Genomic DNA, 22,540 nt, shown 5'->3' with positions numbered 1-22,540 from the left:
TTTATGTTACATAGCTCTATCACAGAAACTTAGTAAATTAGGCAGTAACAGCTTTAGTTCTCCTTCTATGGACATGAAAAACACCAACCGGTGCAGCGTAAAAGCCAGTAATGGATAAGGCAAGAGAGGGTCTGCAGCAGCTTCTCTGCTGGTTGGCAGCACAAAGAACTAACATGACTTGTGTTTTCATCAACTCCAGAAAGCAAGCCATGGAAACCAAAAGCAGAGATCACTGTTCACTTTGAAAAGCAAATCTTTATGTTACATAGCTGTTACATGGAACTCTACCTAATTAGGCAATACCAGCTTTGGTCTTGCTCTATAGACATGAGAAACACTAACTGGTACAGAGTGTAAGCAAAGAAAGCATAAGGCATGAAAGTGTCTGCAGCAGCTTCTCTGGTGGTTGGCAACACAAGCAACTAACAAGACTTGTGTTTTGATCAACTCCAGAAAGCAAACCATAGAAACCAAAAGCAGAGATCACAGTTCACTCTGTAAAGCAAATCTTTATGTTACATAGCTCTATCACAGAAACTTAGTAAATTAGGCAGTAACAGCTTTAGTTCTCCTTCTACGGACATGAAAGACACCAACCGGTGCAGCGTAAAAGCAAGTAATGGATAAGGCAAGAGAGGGTCTGCAGCAGCTTCTCTGCTGGTTGGCAGCACAAAGAACTAACATGACTTGTGTTTTCATCAACTCCAGAAAGCAAGCCATGGAAACCAAAAGCAGAGATCACTGTTCACTCTGAAAAACAAATCTTTATGTTACATAGCTCTTACATGGAACTCTACCAAATTAGGCAAAACCAGCTTTGGTCTTGCTCTATAGACATGGGAAACACTAACTGGTACAGAGTGTAAGCAAGGAAACATAAGGCATGAAAGCGTCTGCAGAAGCTTCTCTGGTGGTTGGCAACACAAGCAACTAACAAGACTTGTGTTTTGATCAACTCCAGAAAGCAAACTATAGAAACCAAAAGCAGAGATCACTGTTCATTCTGTAAAGCAAATCTTTATGTTACATAGCTCTTACATGGAACTCTATCAAATTAGGCAATACCAGCTTTGGTCTTGCTGTATAGACATGGGAAACACTAACTGGTACAGAGTGTAAGCATGTAAAGGATAAGGCATGAAAGTGTCTGCAGCAGCTTCTCTGGTGGTTGGCAACACAAGCAACTAACAAGACTTGTGTTTTGATCAACTCCAGAAAGCAAACTATAGAAACCAAAAGCAGAGATCACAGTTCACTCTGTAAAGCAAATCTTTATGTTACATACCTCTATCACAGAAACTTAGTAAATTAGGCAGTAACAGCTTTAGTTCTCCTCCTATGGACATGAAAGACACCAACCGGTGCAGCGTAAAAGCCAGTAATGGATAAAGCAAGGGAGTGTCTGCAGCAGCTTCTCTGCTGGTTGGCAACACAAGCAACTAACAAGACTTGTGTTTTGATCAACTCCAGAAAGCAAACCATAGAAACCAAAAGCAGAGATCACTGTTCACTCTGAAAAGCAAATCTTTATGTTACATAGCTCTTACATGGAACTCTACCAAATTAGGCAATACCAGCTTTGGTCTTGCTCTATAGACATGGGAAACACTAACTGGTACAGAGTGTAAGCAAAGAAAGCATAAGGCATGAAAGTGTCTGCAGCAGCTTCCCTGGTGGTTGGCAACACAAGCAACTAACAAGACTTGTGTTTTGATCAACTCCAGAAAGCAAACCATAGAAACCAAAAGCAGAGATCACAGTTCACTCTGTAAAGCAAATCTTTATGTTACATAGCTCTATCACAGAAACTTAGTAAATTAGGCAGTAACAGCTTTAGTTCTCCTTCTATGGACATGAAAGACACCAACCGGTGCAGTGTAATAGCCAGTAATGGATAAAGCAAGAGAGGGTCTGCAGCAGCTTCTCTGCTGGTTGGCAGCACAAACAACTAACATGACTTGTGTTTTCATCAACTCCAGAAAGCAAACTATTGAAACCAAAAGCAGAGATCACTGTTCACTCTGAAAAGCAAATCTTTATGTTACATAGCTCTTACATGGAACTCTATCAAATTAGGCAATACCAGCTTTGGTCTTGCTCTATAGACATGGGAAACACTAACTGGTACAGAGTGTAAGCAAAGAAAGCATAAGGCATGAAAGTGTCTGCAGCAGCTTCTCTGGTGGTTGGCAACACAAGCAACTAACAAGACTTGTGTTTTGATCAACTCCAGAAAGCAAACCATAGAAACCAAAAGCAGAGATCACTGTTCACTCTGTAAAGCAAATCTTTATGTTACATAGCTCTTACATGGAACTCTACCAAATTAGGCAATACCAGCTTTGGTCTTGCTCTATAGACGTGGGAAACACTAACTGGTACAGAGTGTAAGCAAGTAAAGCATAAGGCATGAAAGTGTCTGCAGCAGCTTCTCTGGTGGTTGGCAACACAAGCAACTAACAAGACTTGTGTTTTGATCAACTCCAGAAAGCAAACTATAGAAACCAAAAGCAGAGATCACTGTTCACTCTGTAAAGCAAATCTTTATGTTACATAGCTCTATCACAGAAACTTAGTAAATTAGGCAGTAACAGCTTTAGTTCTCCTTCTATGGACATGAAAAACACCAACCGGTGCAGCGTAAAAGCCAGTAATGGATAAAGCAAGAGAGGGTCTGCAGCAGCTTCTCTGCTGGTTGGCAGCACAAACAACTAACATGACTTGTGTTTTCATCAACTCCAGAAAGCAAGCCATGGAAACCAAAAGCAGAAACCACTGTTCACTCGGAAAAGCAAAGCTTTATGTTACAGTGCTCTTTCATGGAAACTTAGCAAATTAGGCAGTAACAGCTTTGGTCTTGCTCTATAGACATGAGAAACATCAACCGGTGGAGTGTCAAAGGAAAGGTTTCTGTTACATGGCTCTTTCATGGAAATCAAGCAAATTAGGAAGTACCCACCTTTATTCGTGGTCTGGTGACAAGCAAAACACATACATGTGCAAAGTGTAAACTGGTACTGCAAAAGGCAGGAAAGCACCTTCAGCAGCTTCTCTATTTCTTGGGAACACAAACAACAGACAAGACTTGTGTTTTGATCAACTCCAGAAAGCAAACTATAGAAACCAAAAGCAGAGATCACTGTTCACTCTGTAAAGCAAATCTTTATGTTACATAGCTCTATCACAGAAACTTAGTAAATTAGGCAGTAACAGCTTTAGTTCTCCTTCTATGGACATGAAAGACACCAACCGGTGCAGCGTAAAAGCAAGTAATGGATAAGGCAAGAGAGGGTCTGCAGCAGCTTCTCTGCTGGTTGGCAGCACAAGCAACTAACATGACTTGTGTTTTCATCAACTCCAGAAAGCAAGCCATGGAAACCAAAAGCAGAGATCACTGTTCACTCTGAAAAGCAAATCTTTATGTTACATAGCTCTTACATGGAACTCTATCAAATTAGGCAATACCAGCTTTGGTCTTGCTCTATAGACATGGGAAACACTAACTGGTACAGAGTGTAAGCAAGTAAAGCATAAGGCATGAAAGTGTCTGCAGCAGCTTCTCTGGTGGTTGGCAACACAAGCAACTAACAAGACTTGTGTTTTGATCAACTCCAGAAAGCAAACTATAGAAACCAAAAGCAGAGATCACAGTTCACTCTGTAAAGCAAATCTTTATGTTACATAGCTCTATCACAGAAACTTAGTAAATTAGGCAGTAACAGCTTTAGTTCTCCTTCTATGGACATGAAAAACACCAAAGGTGCAGCGTAAAAGCCAGTAATGGATAAGGCAAGAGAGGGTCTGCAGCAGCTTCTCTGCTGATTGGCAGCACAAACAACTAACATGACTTGTGTTTTCATCAACTCCAGAAAGCAAGCCATGGAAACCAAAAGCAGAGATCACTGTTCACTCTGAAAAGCAAATCTTTATGTTACATAGCTCTTACATGGAACTCTATCAAATTAGGCAATACCAGCTTTGGTCTTGCTCTATAGACATGGGAAACACTAACTGGTACAGAGTGTAAGCAAAGAAAGCATAAGGCATGAAAGTGTCTGCAGCAGCTTCTCTGGTGGTTGGCAACACAAGCAACTAACAAGACTTGTGTTTTGATCAACTCCAGAAAGCAAACTATAGAAACCAAAAGCAGAGATCACTGTTCACTCTGTAAAGCAAATCTTTATGTTACATAGCTGTTACATGGAACTCTACCTAATTAGGCAATACCAGCTTTGGTCTTGCTCTATAGACATGGGAAACACTAACTGGTACAGAGTGTAAGCAAGTAAAGCATAAGGCATGAAAGTGTCTGCAGCAGCTTCTCTGGTGGTTGGCAACACAAGCAACTAACAAGACTTGTGTTTTGATCAACTCCAGAAAGCAAACTATAGAAACCAAAAGCAGAGATCACTGTTCACTCTGTAAAGCAAATCTTTATGTTACGTAGCTCTATCACAGAAACTTAGTAAATTAGGCAGTAACAGCTTTAGTTCTCCTTCTATGGACATGAAAGACACCAACCGGTGCAGCGTAAAAGCCAGTAATGGATAAAGCAAGAGAGGGTCTGCAGCAGCTTCTCTGCTGATTGGCAGCACAAACAACTAACATGACTTGTGTTTTCATCAACTCCAGAAAGCAAGCCATGGAAACCAAAAGCAGAGATCACTGTTCACTCTGAAAAGCAAATCTTTATGTTACATAGCTCTTACATGGAACTCTATCAAATTAGGCAATACCAGCTTTGGTCTTGCTCTATAGACATGGGAAACACTAACTGGTACAGAGTGTAAGCAAGTAAAGCATAAGGCATGAAAGTGTCTGCAGCAGCTTCTCTGGTGGTTGGCAACACAAGCAACTAACAAGACTTGTGTTTTGATCAACTCCAGAAAGCAAACTATAGAAACCAAAAGCAGAGATCACTGTTCACCTCTGTAAAGCAAATCTTTATGTTACATAGCTCTTACATGGAACTCTATCAAATTAGGCAATACCAGCTTTGGTCTTGCTGTATAGACATGGGAAACACTAACTGGTACAGAGTGTAAGCATGTAAAGGATAAGGCATGAAAGTGTCTGCAGCAGCTTCTCTGGTGGTTGGCAACACAAGCAACTAACAAGACTTGTGTTTTGATCAACTCCAGAAAGCAAACTATAGAAACCAAAAGCAGAGATCACAGTTCACTCTGTAAAGCAAATCTTTATGTTACATAGCTCTATCACAGAAACTTAGTAAATTAGGCAGTAACAGCTTTAGTTCTCCTCCTATGGACATGAAAGACACCAACCGGTGCAGCGTAAAAGCCAGTAATGGATAAGGCAAGAGAGGGTCTGCAGCAGCTTCTCTGCTGGTTGGCAGCACAAAGAACTAACATGACTTGTGTTTTCATCAACTCCAGAAAGCAAGCCATGGAAACCAAAAGCAGAGATCACTGTTCACTTTGAAAAGCAAATCTTTATGTTACATAGCTGTTACATGGAACTCTACCTAATTAGGCAATACCAGCTTTGGTCTTGCTCTATAGACATGAGAAACACTAACTGGTACAGAGTGTAAGCAAAGAAAGCATAAGGCATGAAAGTGTGTGCAGCAGCTTCTCTGGTGGTTGGCAACACAAGCAACTAACAAGACTTGTGTTTTGATCAACTCCAGAAAGCAAACTATAGAAACCAAAAGCAGAGATCACAGTTCACTCTGTAAAGCAAATCTTTATGTTACATAGCTCTATCACAGAAACTTAGTAAATTAGGCAGTAACAGCTTTAGTTCTCCTTCTATGGACATGAAAAACACCAAAGGTGCAGCGTAAAAGCCAGTAATGGATAAGGCAAGAGAGGGTCTGCAGCAGCTTCTCTGCTGATTGGCAGCACAAACAACTAACATGACTTGTGTTTTCATCAACTCCAGAAAGCAAGCCATGGAAACCAAAAGCAGAGATCACTGTTCACTCTGAAAAGCAAATCTTTATGTTACATAGCTCTTACATGGAACTCTATCAAATTAGGCAATACCAGCTTTGGTCTTGCTCTATAGACATGGGAAACACTAACTGGTACAGAGTGTAAGCAAAGAAAGCATAAGGCATGAAAGTGTCTGCAGCAGCTTCTCTGGTGTTGGCAACACAAGCAACTAACAAGACTTGTGTTTTGATCAACTCCAGAAAGCAAACCATAGAAACCAAAAGCAGAGATCACTGTTCACTCTGTAAAGCAAATCTTTATGTTACATAGCTCTTACATGGAACTCTACCTAATTAGGCAATATCAGCTTTGGTCTTGCTCTATAGACATGGGAAACACTAACTGGTACAGAGTGTAAGCAAAGAAAGCATAAGGCATGAAAGTGTCTGCAGCAGCTTCTCTGGTGGTTGGCAACACAAGCAACTAACAAGACTTGTGTTTTGATCAACTCCAGAAAGCAAACTATAGAAACCAAAAGCAGAGATCACTGTTCACTCTGTAAAGCAAATCTTTATGTTACATAGCTCTTACATGGAACTCTACCTAATTAGGCAATACCAGCTTTGGTCTTGCTCTATAGACATGGGAAACACTAACTGGTACAGAGTGTAAGCAAGTAAAGCATAAGGCATGAAAGTGTCTGCAGCAGCTTCTCTGGTGGTTGGCAACACAAGCAACTAACAAGACTTGTGTTTTGATCAACTCCAGAAAGCAAACTATAGAAACCAAAAGCAGAGATCACTGTTCACTCTGTAAAGCAAATCTTTATGTTACGTAGCTCTATCACAGAAACTTAGTAAATTAGGCAGTAACAGCTTTAGTTCTCCTTCTATGGACATGAAAGACACCAACCGGTGCAGCGTAAAAGCCAGTAATGGATAAAGCAAGAGAGGGTCTGCAGCAGCTTCTCTGCTGATTGGCAGCACAAAGAACTAACATGACTTGTGTTTTCATCAACTCCAGAAAGCAAGCCATGGAAACCAAAAGCAGAGATCACTGTTCACTCTGAAAAGCAAATCTTTATGTTACATAGCTCTTACATGGAACTCTATCAAATTAGGCAATACCAGCTTTGGTCTTGCTCTATAGACATGGGAAACACTAACTGGTACAGAGTGTAAGCAAGTAAAGCATAAGGCATGAAAGTGTCTGCAGCAGCTTCTCTGGTGGTTGGCAACACAAGCAACTAACAAGACTTGTGTTTTGATCAACTCCAGAAAGCAAACTATAGAAACCAAAAGCAGAGATCACTGTTCACTCTGTAAAGCAAATCTTTATGTTACATAGCTCTATCACAGAAACTTAGTAAATTAGGCAGTAACAGCTTTAGTTCTCCTTCTATGGACATGAAAAACACCAAAGGTGCAGCGTAAAAGCCAGTAATGGATAAGGCAAGAGAGGGTCTGCAGCAGCTTCTCTGCTGATTGGCAGCACAAACAACTAACATGACTTGTGTTTTCATCAACTCCAGAAAGCAAGCCATGGAAACCAAAAGCAGAGATCACTGTTCACTCTGAAAAGCAAATCTTTATGTTACATAGCTCTTACATGGAACTCTATCAAATTAGGCAATACCAGCTTTGGTCTTGCTCTATAGACATGGGAAACACTAACTGGTACAGAGTGTAAGCAAAGAAAGCATAAGGCATGAAAGTGTCTGTAGCAGCTTCTCTGGTGTTGGAAACACAAGCAACTAACAAGACTTGTGTTTTGATCAACTCCAGAAAGCAAACCATAGAAACCAAAAGCAGAGATCACTGTTCACTCTGTAAAGCAAATCTTTATGTTACATAGCTCTTACATGGAACTCTACCTAATTAGGCAATACCAGCTTTGGTCTTGCTCTATAGACATGGGAAACACTAACTGGTACAGAGTGTAAGCAAAGAAAGCATAAGGCATGAAAGTGTCTGCAGCAGCTTCTCTGGTGGTTGGCAACACAAGCAACTAACAAGACTTGTGTTTTGATCAACTCCAGAAAGCAAACCATAGAAACCAAAAGCAGAGATCACTGTTCACTCTGTAAAGCAAATCTTTATGTTACATAGCTCTTACATGGAACTCTATCAAATTAGGCAATACCAGCTTTGGTCTTGCTGTATAGACATGGGAAACACTAACTGGTACAGAGTGTAAGCATGTAAAGGATAAGGCATGAAAGTGTCTGCAGCAGCTTCTCTGGTGGTTGGCAACACAAGCAACTAACAAGACTTGTGTTTTGATCAACTCCAGAAAGCAAACTATAGAAACCAAAAGCAGAGATCACAGTTCACTCTGTAAAGCAAATCTTTATGTTACATAGCTCTATCACAGAAACTTAGTAAATTAGGCAGTAACAGCTTTAGTTCTCCTCCTATGGACATGAAAGACACCAACCGGTGCAGCGTAAAAGCCAGTAATGGATAAGGCAAGAGAGGGTCTGCAGCAGCTTCTCTGCTGGTTGGCAGCACAAAGAACTAACATGACTTGTGTTTTCATCAACTCCAGAAAGCAAGCCATGGAAACCAAAAGCAGAGATCACTGTTCACTTTGAAAAGCAAATCTTTATGTTACATAGCTGTTACATGGAACTCTACCTAATTAGGCAATACCAGCTTTGGTCTTGCTCTATAGACATGAGAAACACTAACTGGTACAGAGTGTAAGCAAAGAAAGCATAAGGCATGAAAGTGTGTGCAGCAGCTTCTCTGGTGGTTGGCAACACAAGCAACTAACAAGACTTGTGTTTTGATCAACTCCAGAAAGCAAACTATAGAAACCAAAAGCAGAGATCACAGTTCACTCTGTAAAGCAAATCTTTATGTTACATAGCTCTATCACAGAAACTTAGTAAATTAGGCAGTAACAGCTTTAGTTCTCCTTCTATGGACATGAAAAACACCAACCGGTGCAGCGTAAAAGCCAGTAATGGATAAGGCAAGAGAGGGTCTGCAGCAGCTTCTCTGCTGATTGGCAGCACAAACAACTAACATGACTTGTGTTTTCATCAACTCCAGAAAGCAAGCCATGGAAACCAAAAGCAGAGATCACTGTTCACTCTGAAAAGCAAATCTTTATGTTACATAGCTCTTACATGGAACTCTATCAAATTAGGCAATACCAGCTTTGGTCTTGCTCTATAGACATGGGAAACACTAACTGGTACAGAGTGTAAGCAAGTAAAGGATAAGGCATGAAAGTGTCTGCAGCAGCTTCTCTGGTGTTGGCAACACAAGCAACTAACAAGACTTGTGTTTTGATCAACTCCAGAAAGCAAACCATAGAAACCAAAAGCAGAGATCACAGTTCACTCTGTAAAGCAAATCTTTATGTTACATAGCTCTATCACAGAAACTTAGTAAATTAGGCAGTAACAGCTTTAGTTCTCCTTCTACGGACATGAAAGACACCAACCGGTGCAGCGTAAAAGCAAGTAATGGATAAGGCAAGAGAGGGTCTGCAGCAGCTTCTCTGCTGGTTGGCAGCACAAAGAACTAACATGACTTGTGTTTTCATCAACTCCAGAAAGCAAGCCATGGAAACCAAAAGCAGAGATCACTGTTCACTCTGAAAAACAAATCTTTATGTTACATAGCTCTTACATGGAACTCTACCAAATTAGGCAAAACCAGCTTTGGTCTTGCTCTATAGACATGGGAAACACTAACTGGTACAGAGTGTAAGCAAGGAAACATAAGGCATGAAAGCGTCTGCAGAAGCTTCTCTGGTGGTTGGCAACACAAGCAACTAACAAGACTTGTGTTTTGATCAACTCCAGAAAGCAAACTATAGAAACCAAAAGCAGAGATCACTGTTCATTCTGTAAAGCAAATCTTTATGTTACATAGCTCTTACATGGAACTCTATCAAATTAGGCAATACCAGCTTTGGTCTTGCTGTATAGACATGGGAAACACTAACTGGTACAGAGTGTAAGCATGTAAAGGATAAGGCATGAAAGTGTCTGCAGCAGCTTCTCTGGTGGTTGGCAACACAAGCAACTAACAAGACTTGTGTTTTGATCAACTCCAGAAAGCAAACTATAGAAACCAAAAGCAGAGATCACAGTTCACTCTGTAAAGCAAATCTTTATGTTACATACCTCTATCACAGAAACTTAGTAAATTAGGCAGTAACAGCTTTAGTTCTCCTCCTATGGACATGAAAGACACCAACCGGTGCAGCGTAAAAGCCAGTAATGGATAAAGCAAGGGAGTGTCTGCAGCAGCTTCTCTGCTGGTTGGCAACACAAGCAACTAACAAGACTTGTGTTTTGATCAACTCCAGAAAGCAAACCATAGAAACCAAAAGCAGAGATCACTGTTCACTCTGAAAAGCAAATCTTTATGTTACATAGCTCTTACATGGAACTCTACCAAATTAGGCAATACCAGCTTTGGTCTTGCTCTATAGACATGGGAAACACTAACTGGTACAGAGTGTAAGCAAAGAAAGCATAAGGCATGAAAGTGTCTGCAGCAGCTTCCCTGGTGGTTGGCAACACAAGCAACTAACAAGACTTGTGTTTTGATCAACTCCAGAAAGCAAACCATAGAAACCAAAAGCAGAGATCACTGTTCACTCTGTAAAGCAAATCTTTATGTTACATAGCTCTATCACAGAAACTTAGTAAATTAGGCAGTAACAGCTTTAGTTCTCCTTCTATGGACATGAAAGACACCAACCGGTGCAGTGTAATAGCCAGTAATGGATAAAGCAAGAGAGGGTCTGCAGCAGCTTCTCTGCTGGTTGGCAGCACAAACAACTAACATGACTTGTGTTTTCATCAACTCCAGAAAGCAAACTATTGAAACCAAAAGCAGAGATCACTGTTCACTCTGAAAAGCAAATCTTTATGTTACATAGCTCTTACATGGAACTCTATCAAATTAGGCAATACCAGCTTTGGTCTTGCTCTATAGACATGGGAAACACTAACTGGTACAGAGTGTAAGCAAAGAAAGCATAAGGCATGAAAGTGTCTGCAGCAGCTTCTCTGGTGGTTGGCAACACAAAGAACTAACATGACTTGTGTTTTCATCAACTCCAGAAAGCAAACCATAGAAACCAAAAGCAGAGATCACTGTTCACTCTGTAAAGCAAATCTTTATGTTACATAGCTCTTACATGGAACTCTACCAAATTAGGCAATACCAGCTTTGGTCTTGCTCTATAGACGTGGGAAACACTAACTGGTACAGAGTGTAAGCAAGTAAAGCATAAGGCATGAAAGTGTCTGCAGCAGCTTCTCTGGTGGTTGGCAACACAAGCAACTAACAAGACTTGTGTTTTGATCAACTCCAGAAAGCAAACTATAGAAACCAAAAGCAGAGATCACTGTTCACTCTGTAAAGCAAATCTTTATGTTACATAGCTCTATCACAGAAACTTAGTAAATTAGGCAGTAACAGCTTTAGTTCTCCTTCTATGGACATGAAAAACACCAACCGGTGCAGCGTAAAAGCCAGTAATGGATAAAGCAAGAGAGGGTCTGCAGCAGCTTCTCTGCTGGTTGGCAGCACAAACAACTAACATGACTTGTGTTTTCATCAACTCCAGAAAGCAAGCCATGGAAACCAAAAGCAGAAACCACTGTTCACTCGGAAAAGCAAAGCTTTATGTTACAGTGCTCTTTCATGGAAACTTAGCAAATTAGGCAGTAACAGCTTTGGTCTTGCTCTATAGACATGAGAAACATCAACCGGTGGAGTGTCAAAGGAAAGGTTTCTGTTACATGGCTCTTTCATGGAAATCAAGCAAATTAGGAAGTACCCACCTTTATTCGTGGTCTGGTGACAAGCAAAACACATACATGTGCAAAGTGTAAACTGGTACTGCAAAAGGCAGGAAAGCACCTTCAGCAGCTTCTCTATTTCTTGGGAACACAAACAACAGACAAGACTTGTGTTTTGATCAACTCCAGAAAGCAAACTATAGAAACCAAAAGCAGAGATCACTGTTCACTCTGTAAAGCAAATCTTTATGTTACATAGCTCTATCACAAAAACTTAGTAAATTAGGCAGTAACAGCTTTAGTTCTCCTTCTATGGACATGAAAGACACCAACCGGTGCAGCGTAAAAGCAAGTAATGGATAAGGCAAGAGAGGGTCTGCAGCAGCTTCTCTGCTGGTTGGCAGCACAAGCAACTAACATGACTTGTGTTTTCATCAACTCCAGAAAGCAAGCCATGGAAACCAAAAGCAGAGATCACTGTTCACTCTGAAAAGCAAATCTTTATGTTACATAGCTCTTACATGGAACTCTATCAAATTAGGCAATACCAGCTTTGGTCTTGCTCTATAGACATGGGAAACACTAACTGGTACAGAGTGTAAGCAAGTAAAGCATAAGGCATGAAAGTGTCTGCAGCAGCTTCTCTGGTGGTTGGCAACACAAGCAACTAACAAGACTTGTGTTTTGATCAACTCCAGAAAGCAAACTATAGAAACCAAAAGCAGAGATCACAGTTCACTCTGTAAAGCAAATCTTTATGTTACATAGCTCTATCACAGAAACTTAGTAAATTAGGCAGTAACAGCTTTAGTTCTCCTTCTATGGACATGAAAAACACCAAAGGTGCAGCGTAAAAGCCAGTAATGGATAAGGCAAGAGAGGGTCTGCAGCAGCTTCTCTGCTGATTGGCAGCACAAACAACTAACATGACTTGTGTTTTCATCAACTCCAGAAAGCAAGCCATGGAAACCAAAAGCAGAGATCACTGTTCACTCTGAAAAGCAAATCTTTATGTTACATAGCTCTTACATGGAACTCTATCAAATTAGGCAATACCAGCTTTGGTCTTGCTCTATAGACATGGGAAACACTAACTGGTACAGAGTGTAAGCAAAGAAAGCATAAGGCATGAAAGTGTCTGCAGCAGCTTCTCTGGTGTTGGCAACACAAGCAACTAACAAGACTTGTGTTTTGATCAACTCCAGAAAGCAAACCATAGAAACCAAAAGCAGAGATCACTGTTCACTCTGTAAAGCAAATCTTTATGTTACATAGCTCTTACATGGAACTCTACCTAATTAGGCAATACCAGCTTTGGTCTTGCTCTATAGACATGGGAAACACTAACTGGTACAGAGTGTAAGCAAAGAAAGCATAAGGCATGAAAGTGTCTGCAGCAGCTTCTCTGGTGGTTGGCAACACAAGCAACTAACAAGACTTGTGTTTTGATCAACTCCAGAAAGCAAACTATAGAAACCAAAAGCAGAGATCACTGTTCACTCTGTAAAGCAAATCTTTATGTTACATAGCTCTTACATGGAACTCTACCTAATTAGGCAATACCAGCTTTGGTCTTGCTCTATAGACATGGGAAACACTAACTGGTACAGAGTGTAAGCAAGTAAAGCATAAGGCATGAAAGTGTCTGCAGCAGCTTCTCTGGTGGTTGGCAACACAAGCAACTAACAAGACTTGTGTTTTGATCAACTCCAGAAAGCAAACTATAGAAACCAAAAGCAGAGATCACTGTTCACTCTGTAAAGCAAATCTTTATGTTACGTAGCTCTATCACAGAAACTTAGTAAATTAGGCAGTAACAGCTTTAGTTCTCCTTCTATGGACATGAAAGACACCAACCGGTGCAGCGTAAAAGCCAGTAATGGATAAAGCAAGAGAGGGTCTGCAGCAGCTTCTCTGCTGATTGGCAGCACAAACAACTAACATGACTTGTGTTTTCATCAACTCCAGAAAGCAAGCCATGGAAACCAAAAGCAGAGATCACTGTTCACTCTGAAAAGCAAATCTTTATGTTACATAGCTCTTACATGGAACTCTATCAAATTAGGCAATACCAGCTTTGGTCTTGCTCTATAGACATGGGAAACACTAACTGGTACAGAGTGTAAGCAAGTAAAGCATAAGGCATGAAAGTGTCTGCAGCAGCTTCTCTGGTGGTTGGCAACACAAGCAACTAACAAGACTTGTGTTTTGATCAACTCCAGAAAGCAAACTATAGAAACCAAAAGCAGAGATCACTGTTCACTCTGTAAAGCAAATCTTTATGTTACATAGCTCTATCACAGAAACTTAGTAAATTAGGCAGTAACAGCTTTAGTTCTCCTTCTATGGACATGAAAAACACCAAAGGTGCAGCGTAAAAGCCAGTAATGGATAAGGCAAGAGAGGGTCTGCAGCAGCTTCTCTGCTGATTGGCAGCACAAACAACTAACATGACTTGTGTTTTCATCAACTCCAGAAAGCAAGCCATGAAAACCAAAAGCAGAGATCACTGTTCACTCTGAAAAGCAAATCTTTATGTTACATAGCTCTTACATGGAACTCTATCAAATTAGGCAATACCAGCTTTGGTCTTGCTCTATAGACATGGGAAACACTAACTGGTACAGAGTGTAAGCAAAGAAAGCATAAGGCATGAAAGTGTCTGCAGCAGCTTCTCTGGTGTTGGCAACACAAGCAACTAACAAGACTTGTGTTTTGATCAACTCCAGAAAGCAAACTATAGAAACCAAAAGCAGAGATCACTGTTCACTCTGTAAAGCAAATCTTTATGTTACGTAGCTCTATCACAGAAACTTAGTAAATTAGGCAGTAACAGCTTTAGTTCTCCTTCTATGGACATGAAAGACACCAACCGGTGCAGCGTAAAAGCCAGTAATGGATAAAGCAAGAGAGGGTCTGCAGCAGCTTCTCTGCTGGTTGGCAGCACAAACAACTAACATGACTTGTGTTTTCATCAACTCCAGAAAGCAAGCCATGGAAACCAAAAGCAGAAACCACTGTTCACTCGGAAAAGCAAAGCTTTATGTTACAGTGCTCTTTCATGGAAACTTAGCAAATTAGGCAGTAACAGCTTTGGTCTTGCTCTATAGACATGAGAAACATCAACCGGTGGAGTGTCAAAGGAAAGGTTTCTGTTACATGGCTCTTTCATGGAAATCAAGCAAATTAGGAAGTACCCACCTTTATTCGTGGTCTGGTGACAAGCAAAACACATACATGTGCAAAGTGTAAACTGGTACTGCAAAAGGCAGGAAAGCACCTTCAGCAGCTTCTCTATTTCTTGGGAACACAAACAACAGACAAGACTTGTGTTTTGATCAACTCCAGAAAGCAAACTATAGAAACCAAAAGCAGAGATCACTGTTCACTCTGTAAAGCAAATCTTTATGTTACATAGCTCTATCACAGAAACTTAGTAAATTAGGCAGTAACAGCTTTAGTTCTCCTTCTATGGACATGAAAGACACCAACCGGTGCAGCGTAAAAGCAAGTAATGGATAAGGCAAGAGAGGGTCTGCAGCAGCTTCTCTGCTGGTTGGCAGCACAAGCAACTAACATGACTTGTGTTTTCATCAACTCCAGAAAGCAAGCCATGGAAACCAAAAGCAGAGATCACTGTTCACTCTGAAAAGCAAATCTTTATGTTACATAGCTCTTACATGGAACTCTATCAAATTAGGCAATACCAGCTTTGGTCTTGCTCTATAGACATGGGAAACACTAACTGGTACAGAGTGTAAGCAAGTAAAGCATAAGGCATGAAAGTGTCTGCAGCAGCTTCTCTGGTGGTTGGCAACACAAGCAACTAACAAGACTTGTGTTTTGATCAACTCCAGAAAGCAAACTATAGAAACCAAAAGCAGAGATCACTGTTCACTCTGTAAAGCAAATCTTTATGTTACATAGCTCTATCACAGAAACTTAGTAAATTAGGCAGTAACAGCTTTAGTTCTCCTTCTATGGACATGAAAAACACCAAAGGTGCAGCGTAAAAGCCAGTAATGGATAAGGCAAGAGAGGGTCTGCAGCAGCTTCTCTGCTGATTGGCAGCACAAACAACTAACATGACTTGTGTTTTCATCAACTCCAGAAAGCAAGCCATGGAAACCAAAAGCAGAGATCACTGTTCACTCTGAAAAGCAAATCTTTATGTTACATAGCTCTTACATGGAACTCTACCTAATTAGGCAATACCAGCTTTGGTCTTGCTCTATAGACATGGGAAACACTAACTGGTACAGAGTGTAAGCAAAGAAAGCATAAGGCATGAAAGTGTCTGCAGCAGCTTCTCTGGTGGTTGGCAACACAAGCAACTAACAAGACTTGTGTTTTGATCAACTCCAGAAAGCAAACTATAGAAACCAAAAGCAGAGATCACTGTTCACTCTGTAAAGCAAATCTTTATGTTACATAGCTCTTACATGGAACTCTACCTAATTAGGCAATACCAGCTTTGGTCTTGCTCTATAGACATGGGAAACACTAACTGGTACAGAGTGTAAGCAAGTAAAGCATAAGGCATGAAAGTGTCTGCAGCAGCTTCTCTGGTGGTTGGCAACACAAGCAACTAACAAGACTTGTGTTTTGATCAACTCCAGAAAGCAAACTATAGAAACCAAAAGCAGAGATCACTGTTCACTCTGTAAAGCAAATCTTTATGTTACGTAGCTCTATCACAGAAACTTAGTAAATTAGGCAGTAACAGCTTTAGTTCTCCTTCTATGGACATGAAAGACACCAACCGGTGCAGCGTAAAAGCCAGTAATGGATAAAGCAAGAGAGGGTCTGCAGCAGCTTCTCTGCTGATTGGCAGCACAAACAACTAACATGACTTGTGTTTTCATCAACTCCAGAAAGCAAGCCATGGAAACCAAAAGCAGAGATCACTGTTCACTCTGAAAAGCAAATCTTTATGTTACATAGCTCTTACATGGAACTCTATCAAATTAGGCAATACCAGCTTTGGTCTTGCTCTATAGACATGGGAAACACTAACTGGTACAGAGTGTAAGCAAGTAAAGCATAAGGCATGAAAGTGTCTGCAGCAGCTTCTCTGGTGGTTGGCAACACAAGCAACTAACAAGACTTGTGTTTTGATCAACTCCAGAAAGCAAACTATAGAAACCAAAAGCAGAGATCACTGTTCACTCTGTAAAGCAAATCTTTATGTTACATAGCTCTATCACAGAAACTTAGTAAATTAGGCAGTAACAGCTTTAGTTCTCCTTCTATGGACATGAAAAACACCAAAGGTGCAGCGTAAAAGCCAGTAATGGATAAGGCAAGAGAGGGTCTGCAGCAGCTTCTCTGCTGATTGGCAGCACAAACAACTAACATGACTTGTGTTTTCATCAACTCCAGAAAGCAAGCCATGGAAACCAAAAGCAGAGATCACTGTTCACTCTGAAAAGCAAATCTTTATGTTACATAGCTCTTACATGGAACTCTATCAAATTAGGCAATACCAGCTTTGGTCTTGCTCTATAGACATGGGAAACACTAACTGGTACAGAGTGTAAGCAAAGAAAGCATAAGGCATGAAAGTGTCTGCAGCAGCTTCTCTGGTGTTGGCAACACAAGCAACTAACAAGACTTGTGTTTTGATCAACTCCAGAAAGCAAACCATAGAAACCAAAAGCAGAGATCACTGTTCACTCTGTAAAGCAAATCTTTATGTTACATAGCTCTTACATGGAACTCTACCTAATTAGGCAATACCAGCTTTGGTCTTGCTCTATAGACATGGGAAACACTAACTGGTACAGAGTGTAAGCAAAGAAAGCATAAGGCATGAAAGTGTCTGCAGCAGCTTCTCTGGTGGTTGGCAACACAAGCAACTAACAAGACTTGTGTTTTGATCAACTCCAGAAAGCAAACTATAGAAACCAAAAGCAGAGATCACTGTTCACTCTGTAAAGCAAATCTTTATGTTACTTAGCTCTTACATGGAACTCTACCAAATTAGGCAATACCAGCTTTGGTCTTGCTCTATAGACATGGGAAACACTAACTGGTACAGAGTGTAAGCAAGTAAAGCATAAGGCATGAAAGTGTCTGCAGCAGCTTCTCTGGTGGTTGGCAACACAAGCAACTAACAAGACTTGTGTTTTGATCAACTCCAGAAAGCAAACTATAGAAACCAAAAGCAGAGATCACTGTTCACTCTGTAAAGCAAATCTTTATGTTACGTAGCTCTATCACAGAAACTTAGTAAATTAGGCAGTAACAGCTTTAGTTCTCCTTCTATGGACATGAAAGACACCAACCGGTGCAGCGTAAAAGCCAGTAATGGATAAAGCAAGAGAGTGTCTGCAGCAGCTTCTCTGCTGGTTGGCAGCACAAACAACTAACATGACTTGTGTTTTCATCAACTCCAGAAAGCAAGCCATGGAAACCAAAAGCAGAAACCACTGTTCACTCGGAAAAGCAAAGCTTTATGTTACAGTGCTCTTTCATGGAAACTTAGCAAATTAGGCAGTAACAGCTTTGGTCTTGCTCTATAGACATGAGAAACATCAACCGGTGGAGTGTCAAAGGAAAGGTTTCTGTTACATGGCTCTTTCATGGAAATCAAGCAAATTAGGAAGTACCCACCTTTATTCGTGGTCTGGTGACAAGCACAACACATACATGTGCAAAGTGTAAACTGGTACTGCAAAAGGCAGGAAAGCACCTTCAGCAGCTTCTCTATTTCTTGGGAACACAAACAACAGACAAGACTTGTGTTTTGATCAACTCCAGAAAGCAAACTATAGAAACCAAAAGCAGAGATCACTGTTCACTCTTTAAAGCAAATCTTTATGTTACATAGCTCTATCACAGAAACTTAGTAAATTAGGCAGTAACAGCTTTAGTTCTCCTTCTATGGACATGAAAGACACCAAAGGTGCAGCGTAAAAGCAAGTAATGGATAAGGCAAGAGAGGGTCTGCAGCAGCTTCTCTGCTGGTTGGCAGCACAAGCAACTAACATGACTTGTGTTTTCATCAACTCCAGAAAGCAAGCCATGGAAACCAAAAGCAGAGATCACTGTTCACTCTGAAAAGCAAATCTTTATGTTACATAGCTCTTACATGGAACTCTATCAAATTAGGCAATACCAGCTTTGGTCTTGCTCTATAGACATGGGAAACACTAACTGGTACAGAGTGTAAGCAAGTAAAGCATAAGGCATGAAAGTGTCTGCAGCAGCTTCTCTGGTGTTGGCAACACAAGCAACTAACAAGACTTGTGTTTTGATCAACTCCAGAAAGCAAACCATAGAAACCAAAAGCAGAGATCACTGTTCACTCTGTAAAGCAAATCTTTATGTTACATAGCTCTTACATGGAACTCTACCTAATTAGGCAATACCAGCTTTGGTCTTGCTCTATAGACATGGGAAACACTAACTGGTACAGAGTGTAAGCAAAGAAAGCATAAGGCATGAAAGTGTCTGCAGCAGCTTCTCTGGTGGTTGGCAACACAAGCAACTAACAAGACTTGTGTTTTGATCAACTCCAGAAAGCAAACTATAGAAACCAAAAGCAGAGATCACTGTTCACTCTGTAAAGCAAATCTTTATGTTACTTAGCTCTTACATGGAACTCTACCAAATTAGGCAATACCAGCTTTGGTCTTGCTCTATAGACATGGGAAACACTAACTGGTACAGAGTGTAAGCAAGTAAAGCATAAGGCATGAAAGTGTCTGCAGCAGCTTCTCTGGTGGTTGGCAACACAAGCAACTAACAAGACTTGTGTTTTGATCAACTCCAGAAAGCAAACTATAGAAACCAAAAGCAGAGATCACTGTTCACTCTGTAAAGCAAATCTTTATGTTACGTAGCTCTATCACAGAAACTTAGTAAATTAGGCAGTAACAGCTTTAGTTCTCCTTCTATGGACATGAAAGACACCAACCGGTGCAGCGTAAAAGCCAGTAATGGATAAAGCAAGAGAGTGTCTGCAGCAGCTTCTCTGCTGGTTGGCAGCACAAACAACTAACATGACTTGTGTTTTCATCAACTCCAGAAAGCAAGCCATGGAAACCAAAAGCAGAAACCACTGTTCACTCGGAAAAGCAAAGCTTTATGTTACAGTGCTCTTTCATGGAAACTTAGCAAATTAGGCAGTAACAGCTTTGGTCTTGCTCTATAGACATGAGAAACATCAACCGGTGGAGTGTCAAAGGAAAGGTTTCTGTTACATGGCTCTTTCATGGAAATCAAGCAAATTAGGAAGTACCCACCTTTATTCGTGGTCTGGTGACAAGCACAACACATACATGTGCAAAGTGTAAACTGGTACTGCAAAAGGCAGGAAAGCACCTTCAGCAGCTTCTCTATTTCTTGGGAACACAAACAACAGACAAGACTTGTGTTTTGATCAACTCCAGAAAGCAAACTATAGAAACCAAAAGCAGAGATCACTGTTCACTCTTTAAAGCAAATCTTTATGTTACATAGCTCTATCACAGAAACTTAGTAAATTAGGCAGTAACAGCTTTAGTTCTCCTTCTATGGACATGAAAGACACCAAAGGTGCAGCGTAAAAGCAAGTAATGGATAAGGCAAGAGAGGGTCTGCAGCAGCTTCTCTGCTGGTTGGCAGCACAAGCAACTAACATGACTTGTGTTTTCATCAACTCCAGAAAGCAAGCCATGGAAACCAAAAGCAGAGATCACTGTTCACTCTGAAAAGCAAATCTTTATGTTACATAGCTCTTACATGGAACTCTATCAAATTAGGCAATACCAGCTTTGGTCTTGCTCTATAGACATGGGAAACACTAACTGGTACAGAGTGTAAGCAAGTAAAGCATAAGGCATGAAAGTGTCTGCAGCAGCTTCTCTGGTGGTTGGCAACACAAGCAACTAACAAGACTTGTGTTTTGATCAACTCCAGAAAGCAAACTATAGAAACCAAAAGCAGAGATCACTGTTCACTCTGTAAAGCAAATCTTTATGTTACATAGCTCTATCACAGAAACTTAGTAAATTAGGCAGTAACAGCTTTAGTTCTCCTTCTATGGACATGAAAAACACCAAAGGTGCAGCGTAAAAGCCAGTAATGGATAAGGCAAGAGAGGGTCTGCAGCAGCTTCTCTGCTGATTGGCAGCACAAACAACTAACATGACTTGTGTTTTCATCAACTCCAGAAAGCAAGCCATGGAAACCAAAAGCAGAGATCACTGTTCACTCTGAAAAGCAAATCTTTATGTTACATAGCTCTTACATGGAACTCTACCTAATTAGGCAATACCAGCTTTGGTCTTGCTCTATAGACATGGGAAACACTAACTGGTACAGAGTGTAAGCAAAGAAAGCATAAGGCATGAAAGTGTCTGCAGCAGCTTCTCTGGTGGTTGGCAACACAAGCAACTAACAAGACTTGTGTTTTGATCAACTCCAGAAAGCAAACTATAGAAACCAAAAGCAGAGATCACTGTTCACTCTGTAAAGCAAATCTTTATGTTACATAGCTCTTACATGGAACTCTACCTAATTAGGCAATACCAGCTTTGGTCTTGCTCTATAGACATGGGAAACACTAACTGGTACAGAGTGTAAGCAAGTAAAGCATAAGGCATGAAAGTGTCTGCAGCAGCTTCTCTGGTGGTTGGCAACACAAGCAACTAACAAGACTTGTGTTTTGATCAACTCCAGAAAGCAAACTATAGAAACCAAAAGCAGAGATCACTGTTCACTCTGTAAAGCAAATCTTTATGTTACGTAGCTCTATCACAGAAACTTAGTAAATTAGGCAGTAACAGCTTTAGTTCTCCTTCTATGGACATGAAAGACACCAACGGTGCAGCGTAAAAGCAAGTAATGGATAAAGCAAGAGAGGGTCTGCAGCAGCTTCTCTGCTGATTGGCAGCACAAACAACTAACATGACTTGTGTTTTCATCAACTCCAGAAAGCAAGCCATGGAAACCAAAAGCAGAGATCACTGTTCACTCTGAAAAGCAAATCTTTATGTTACATAGCTCTTACATGGAACTCTATCAAATTAGGCAATACCAGCTTTGGTCTTGCTCTATAGACATGGGAAACACTAACTGGTACAGAGTGTAAGCAAGTAAAGCATAAGGCATGAAAGTGTCTGCAGCAGCTTCTCTGGTGGTTGGCAACACAAGCAACTAACAAGACTTGTGTTTTGATCAACTCCAGAAAGCAAACTATAGAAACCAAAAGCAGAGATCACTGTTCACTCTGTAAAGCAAATCTTTATGTTACATAGCTCTATCACAGAAACTTAGTAAATTAGGCAGTAACAGCTTTAGTTCTCCTTCTATGGACATGAAAAACACCAAAGGTGCAGCGTAAAAGCCAGTAATGGATAAGGCAAGAGAGGGTCTGCAGCAGCTTCTCTGCTGATTGGCAGCACAAACAACTAACATGACTTGTGTTTTCATCAACTCCAGAAAGCAAGCCATGGAAACCAAAAGCAGAGATCACTGTTCACTCTGAAAAGCAAATCTTTATGTTACATAGCTCTTACATGGAACTCTATCAAATTAGGCAATACCAGCTTTGGTCTTGCTCTATAGACATGGGAAACACTAACTGGTACAGAGTGTAAGCAAAGAAAGCATAAGGCATGAAAGTGTCTGCAGCAGCTTCTCTGGTGTTGGCAACACAAGCAACTAACAAGACTTGTGTTTTGATCAACTCCAGAAAGCAAACCATAGAAACCAAAAGCAGAGATCACTGTTCACTCTGTAAAGCAAATTTTTATGTTACATAGCTCTTACATGGAACTCTACCTAATTAGGCAATACCAGCTTTGGTCTTGCTCTATAGACATGGGAAACACTAACTGGTACAGAGTGTAAGCAAAGAAAGCATAAGGCATGAAAGTGTCTG

At 40.6% G+C, this 22,540-nt stretch overlaps 1 protein-coding gene across 1 annotated transcript in view; it reads right to left on the bottom strand.

Annotated features, from left to right (window-relative positions):
• LOC134550629 (protein kinase C-binding protein NELL1-like) overlaps positions 1-22,540 on the bottom strand; it is a 619,611-nt gene that overhangs the window by 196,430 nt on the left and 400,641 nt on the right. The window lies entirely within an intron of this gene.

The sequence above is a fragment of the Prinia subflava genome, chromosome 5 (genome assembly GCF_021018805.1).
Source record: "Prinia subflava isolate CZ2003 ecotype Zambia chromosome 5, Cam_Psub_1.2, whole genome shotgun sequence".
NCBI lineage: Eukaryota > Metazoa > Chordata > Aves > Passeriformes > Cisticolidae > Prinia > Prinia subflava.
This window is presented reverse-complemented; position numbering and strand designations above follow the sequence as displayed.